Raw genomic sequence first — 7223 nt, forward strand, 5'->3', positions numbered from 1 at the left:
TGTGGCTCAGATAGGTCAGCTGCACACTGTCGTTCATCAGGCCCAGGCCTGGAGGTCTTTTATGGCCTTGGTTATCATTTCTGAAGTAGGCGCGTCTGGTATAAGTGACAGCACATGTCCGGAACGAGTGCGACATGTCCAAAGTTGTGGGGATTCGACCCCTAATGGCGGGGAACACCCTGCCTCAGATATCCCAACGGCACACGTGGGATCATGCACCACATCGAACCAGGCTGACGGCACCATTATCAACCACAGCGTTGGAACCATCGTAGGCACCTCGCTGAAATTCTGCACCCCACCGAGGGCTCACTGCAAGCGCCGTCGCCATCACCCAGAAGTCCCACGGCACGCGGTCGTGGCAACGTGATATATGGCCGCAAAAGTCATGAAACGACGAGCTCAGGATTCAGAGAAGATCTCGCGACAACCCCACCCCATTACTTGTGAGTAACTAGTCTAGAAGAACAGAACCTACTGCCTGAAACTATGTATCGCTTGTATTTATATCTGTCAGCGCAGGACATCCTCCTATAAGAAAAAAAAAACATGAGATTACCTACCCAGTGGAACCACTCAAGCAGAAAGGGCCATTTTTTCAACTAATTTCAAGGGTGCCTTTGACAACGTTCGGCACTTTACCACCTTGGAAAGCTTATGTGAACTAAAGTGTGGTCGAAAATTATACGCATATATACGGTACTTTCCACAGACAGACGTGTCACCATCCACATAGGCATGCTACGTCGTAAATTATCATTTCCGTGAATATGAAAGCGTCCACTATGCAAATATTCATAATTCGTCGAAGAAGATTCGTACTCGCTACAGAATTATAAGCCATCATGTGCACTTTGTTGATATTGTAACTGCCGACGATGAAAAATTGAGTCTGATGCTTTTGTAGCGTAGGAGCAAGCAACGACCCACTTGTTACGCAATTCACATTGTGCGACTTCTGCTTGTTGCTTAACTGTTCTAAAAGGTTCTATTACAAATGTTAACGCTATCTCTTACATGACATGAAGCCCACATATGGTGAGTTTGCACCGGGGTTTCAAGCACCGGCGTGCCTCAGTGGGGGAATACTGGGCTCCTATAAAGAAGACCCAAGCTCGAATCTCATTCCATCCTGGGTATTTTCCTTGTTTCACGCGAAAGTGTTTACGGGCACTGGCGGCGATGGCAACTACGGCACCCTTGTTTTGATCTCACAGCAGCTTTCGCAGTAAAAGACCCCATACAGGCATGTTGTGAAGGAAATATGTTAACTTGTGGTATATATCATGGTAGAATAATAATATAACAACCAGGTGTCCCGCAATATGAATTGCTTAACGAGTAGGACGCTGAATGCTTCTAACCAATTAAAAAGACACAGTCATAATTATTCCCAAAATGCACACATTAGCTTGCCAATGTGTGCATTTTGGGTTGAGGCCTCCCGCTGCGATGAGAGTGCCAAGTGGGCCACTTTTAGTAAGCAGAACTGGCGCTGTGGGATGAACCAAACGCCAGGGTAAGGCGCCCGAGTCGGGACGCTCACGAGAACTCATGAAGGGTGTTGGTTACTTAAGACAGCAGGACGGTGGTCATGGAAGTCGGAATCCGCTAAGGAGTGTGTAACAACTCACCTGCCGAAGCAACTAGCCCCGAAAATGGATGGCGCTCTAGCGTCGCGCCTATCCCCGGCCGTCGCTGGCCGAAAAGCACGAAATTCGGGGGTGCTAAGCCACGACGAGTAGGAGGGCCGCAGCGGTGTGCGTTGAAGGTGTCGGGCGTGAGCCCGCCTGGAGACGCCGCTGGTGCAGATCTTGGTGGTAGTAGCAAATACTCAAGTGAGAACCTTGAGGGCTGATGTGGAGAAGGGTTTCATGTGAACAGCAGTTGAACATGGGTCAGTCGATCTTTAGGGAAAGGAGAAATTGTTTCAGAAGCGGGCGCGTTTGTGCAGCTCAGTCTTTGATACGGAGATGCCCCGCTGCAACCAAATATAATCGGTTTAACAGTCCCGAACCCGGCTACGGAGATCGGCCCTTCGGGGCCCAGTGCGGCAACGCAAACCAGCTCGGAGACGCCGATGGGAGCCCCGGAAAGAGTTTTCTTTTCTCTGTAAGGAGATCGAGTCCCTGGAATGGGTTCACCCAGTGATAGGGACGGTGGCTCCGTAGAGCAGTGCGGCTCTTGCGCTGTCCGGTGCGCTCCTGTCGGCCCTTGAAAATTCGAGGGAGGGAGTGTGATTTTCGTGCCGGACCGTACCCACATCCACAGCAAGTCTCCAAGGTGAACAGCCTCTAGTCGACAGACCAATGTAGGTAAGGGACAGTCCGGGGTGAAGGCCTCGTCAGGAGACATACGAGTCTCCTTTTGCCTTGCCTCGTGGACATATTTCATGTCATGTAACTATGTCCGAAATAAACTGAAACTGAACTAAACTGAATGTGCAGCGGGCACTTCGCGTCTCCGCAGCTTGACAAAAAATGGCGAGTCGCGCTCAATACGAGTTTGACCATACACCAACACTTCAAATAGGCAATTACGTAGAAAAGAATTAGAGAAATAAACTCCCCGAATGAGTGGTAATTGCTGGATCAATTTAACGTTTGTCGGGTCATTCTTCATGCTTGCAGTCACTGTGACCACAGCCAGCGTATTGCAACTTATATTGTGGGCCAGGCAGCAGCACTACCGGCGGGATGCTCAGTAATCCCTTCTGCTTCGTTCTTCAGGTTTTGGCTGTGCTTCAAGAAATTCGGCTATCACAGCGCGGCTGCCTCCCTGGAATCAAGCAAGCCGAACTGCTACGCAGATATGGACCGGAGCCATCGCCGCTTGCCGACTTCGGTATCAGCAGCATCAAAAGTCCTCACACCGCAAGATGGCCATTGCGACCATCTTCGGTGACGTCACATCACGTGTCCATCTTGGAAGCTACAAAAGGGCGTGAACCGGCGAGCCACCCCAGTGGGCCAGGCAGCAGCACTACCGGCGGGATGCTCAGTAATCCCTTCTGCTTCGTTCTTCAGGTTTTGGCTGTGCTTCAAGAAATTCGGCTATCACAGCGCGGCTGCCTCCCTGGAATCAAGCAAGCCGAACTGCTACGCAGATATGGACCGGAGCCATCGCCGCTTGCCGACTTCGGTATCAGCAGCATCAAAAGTCCTCACACCGCAAGATGGCCATTGCGACCATATTCGGTGACGTCACATCACGTGTCCATCTTGGAAGCTACAAAAGGGCGTGAACCGGCGAGCCACCCCAGTGGGCCAGGCAGCAGCACTACCGGCGGGATGCTCAGTAATCCCTTCTGCTTCGTTCTTCAGGTTTTGGCTGTGCTTCAAGAAATTCGGCTATCACAGCGCGGCTGCCTCCCTGGAATCAAGCAAGCCGAACTGCTACGCAGATATGGACCGGAGCCATCGCCGCTTGCCGACTTCGGTATCAGCAGCATCAAAAGTCCTCACACCGCAAGATGGCCATTGCGACCATCTTCGGTGACGTCACATCACGTGTCCATCTTGGAAGCTACAAAAGGGCGTGAACCGGCGAGCCACCCCAGTGGGCCAGGCAGCAGCACTACCGGCGGGATGCTCAGTAATCCCTTCTGCTTCGTTCTTCAGGTTTTGGCTGTGCTTCAAGAAATTCGGCTATCACAGCGCGGCTGCCTCCCTGGAATCAAGCAAGCCGAACTGCTACGCAGATATGGACCGGAGCCATCGCCGCTTGCCGACTTCGGTATCAGCAGCATCAAAAGTCCTCACACCGCAAGATGGCCATTGCGACCATCTTCGGTGACGTCACATCACGTGTCCATCTTGGAAGCTACAAAAGGGCGTGAACCGGCGAGCCACCCCAGTGGGCCAGGCAGCAGCACTACCGGCGGGATGCTCAGTAATCCCTTCTGCTTCGTTCTTCAGGTTTTGGCTGTGCTTCAAGAAATTCGGCTATCACAGCGCGGCTGCCTCCCTGGAATCAAGCAAGCCGAACTGCTACGCAGATATGGACCGGAGCCATCGCCGCTTGCCGACTTCGGTATCAGCAGCATCAAAAGTCCTCACACCGCAAGATGGCCATTGCGACCATCTTCGGTGACGTCACATCACGTGTCCATCTTGGAAGCTACAAAAGGGCGTGAACCGGCGAGCCACCCCAGTGGGCCAGGCAGCAGCACTACCGGCGGGATGCTCAGTAATCCCTTCTGCTTCGTTCTTCAGGTTTTGGCTGTGCTTCAAGAAATTCGGCTATCACAGCGCGGCTGCCTCCCTGGAATCAAGCAAGCCGAACTGCTACGCAGATATGGACCGGAGCCATCGCCGCTTGCCGACTTCGGTATCAGCAGCATCAAAAGTCCTCACACCGCAAGATGGCCATTGCGACCATCTTCGGTGACGTCACATCACGTGTCCATCTTGGAAGCTACAAAAGGGCGTGAACCGGCGAGCCACCCCAGTGGGCCAGGCAGCAGCACTACCGGCGGGATGCTCAGTAATCCCTTCTGCTTCGTTCTTCAGGTTTTGGCTGTGCTTCAAGAAATTCGGCTATCACAGCGCGGCTGCCTCCCTGGAATCAAGCAAGCCGAACTGCTACGCAGATATGGACCGGAGCCATCGCCGCTTGCCGACTTCGGTATCAGCAGCATCAAAAGTCCTCACACCGCAAGATGGCCATTGCGACCATCTTCGGTGACGTCACATCACGTGTCCATCTTGGAAGCTACAAAAGGGCGTGAACCGGCGAGCCACCCCAGTGGGCCAGGCAGCAGCACTACCGGCGGGATGCTCAGTAATCCCTTCTGCTTCGTTCTTCAGGTTGGTGATAACCGGCCATCGCATTGTTTTCGTAGTGACAACCCTTATTTGTTGCTGCTGCCTTGCCCACACTTTGTACTAAATGTTGTTACTTATATTTTCACCCTAGCAAAAAGTTTATTACTCTGTGGCGACATTGAAACAAACCCCGGTCCCTCCCAAAGTGATACGTTGCGTGAGTTACTGGCCGGACAACAAAAAATAATGGAAACCATGGCATCTATGCAATCTTCTCATGAGAAGATAGAAAAGAAATTGTCTTCAGTAAGCGACAGAATGGAGGCAATGGAGAAACAGCTGTCTAGTCTTGCCACATTGGGCGATAAGATTAAAAACTTAGAAGACCAAATGTCCCACCTTGATAGAAACTTCGTGGCGCTTAGGGACAAAGTAGATGATTTAGAAAATATGAGTCGCCGAAATAATCTAATCATCTATGGTCTTTATGAACCCAAGAATGAGACACATGAAGAATTGGAAAAGAAATTTAATAAGGACATTGTAGAAGATAAACTGGGACTTAAAGCGGTCAGCATTGAGCGAATTCATAGGTTAGGCCGCAGTATGGAAAATAAAAATCGTCCAATTGTAATAAAGTGTCTGGATTATAAAGAAAAGCTGTCAATTTTAAAAGTTTCGCATAAACTTAAAGGCACTTCATTGTCTATTGCGGAAGATTTTTCGCATCGTGTCCGTGAGCAGCGAAGGATGCTTTGGAAAACTGCTCAAGACGAAAAGAAAAAAGGGGCTAAGGTAAAGCTTATCTATGATAAGCTAAGTGTAAACGGCGTTATGTACGGTTGGGACAGTGACAAGAAATGCCGCTTTCGGCTGAAAAGTGATAGGCGGGTTTGACAAAGGCAAAATGATGATCGATTCTTGAAACTTCTTAACATCAATTGTAGGAGCGTAGTCAATAAAAGCACAGAGCTTGAGGGGCTAATTATCGCTAACGATCCTGATATTGTTATACTGACTGAGACATGGCTCAGTGATGAAATATACGATAGTGAATTCGTTCCATCAGGATACCGAGTTTACAGGAAAGACCGTGGTAGTAGGGGTGGTGGAGTTTGTATAATCTACAAAAGTGCGCTTAATGTATTCTTGATGCCTGAAGTTGCCTACATTGAGTGTTTATTCTGCAAAGTCTATAGTGGCGGCCTTAGGTATATTGTTGGTGCCATGTACAGACCCCCTAACTCTGATGCTTCTACCATGGATGTGTTGAAGGAGTATTTATGTGACCATGTCAAACCTGATGATCGGATAATCCTATCTGGTGATTTCAATTTGCCTGGTGTTGACTGGCTAACAATGTCCCCCAAAAGTCGTAATGACAAGGTAGGAGAGGCAATGCTTGATATTGCTTTTGCCTTTGACCTTACTCAAGTTGTTGAAGGCTTCACAAGAATTCAGGATAGCAGTAAGACTCTACTAGATCTTTTCTTCGTAAGCGGTAGCATTTTCGAGAACGCCACATCTCAAATCATGCCAGGAATTTCCGATCATCAGGCCGTCTTCCTTAGCCTCAGCAATGTTAAAGTCGACAAAGCTAACGAAGTTTCATATTTTCGAAACTTTTCCAGAGCCGATGACGAAGCTATAATAGACGTGCTTTCGTTTCATCTAGATAATTTCTCTCGCACTGATGCAAATGTTCACAATCTTTGGGCTTCTTTTACAAAACTTATACATGAATGTATTGAACAATTTGTGCCATTGATACGCAAGAAAAACAAACGTGTGAATGCCTGGATAAGTCGTTCTACTATACATTTGCAGAGAAAATTAAAGAGGTTAAAGAAAAAACGTCGATCTGTAGGCGACTGCGTAAACCTGGAATCCAAAATTTCAGATTTGTCTCACAAAGTTAAAACACAAGTTGCAGCTGACAAAGACAAATATTTTTCAGTTTCTTTACCTAGTTTCATTACTAGTTCGCCGCAGAAGTTTTGGCAAGCAATTTCCCCATCTTACACTGATGTGGATGCTTTTACCATTAATGGTGTCCAAATTACTGATGCCACAAAAATTGCAAATGCATTCAATAGGCAGTTTCAGTCCTGCTTTACTAATGATGATGGCAAACTGCCTAATTTTGTGTCACCATTACCGCCGATGCCTGACATTACCGTAAGTGAAAAGGGAATTTTCAACATGCTTTTGAAACTTGATGTAAAAAAATCTAGTGGTGCTGACGAAATACCCAATGCCTTTCTCAAAAGGTACGCTGAATGGGTCGCCAAATATCTTTGCATTCTTTTTACAAAATCGTTGAAAGAAGGACAGCTGCCAATCGATTGGAGGACAGCCAAAGTGAAACCACTTCATAAAAAGGGTAAGAAAGATGAAATTAGTAATTATAGGCCAATATCACTATTGTCAACAGTTTGTAAGTTGCTCGAGCATATA

This window comes from Rhipicephalus microplus, chromosome X (assembly GCF_043290135.1).
Source record: "Rhipicephalus microplus isolate Deutch F79 chromosome X, USDA_Rmic, whole genome shotgun sequence".
In the NCBI taxonomy this organism is placed as follows: Eukaryota; Metazoa; Arthropoda; class Arachnida; order Ixodida; family Ixodidae; genus Rhipicephalus; species Rhipicephalus microplus.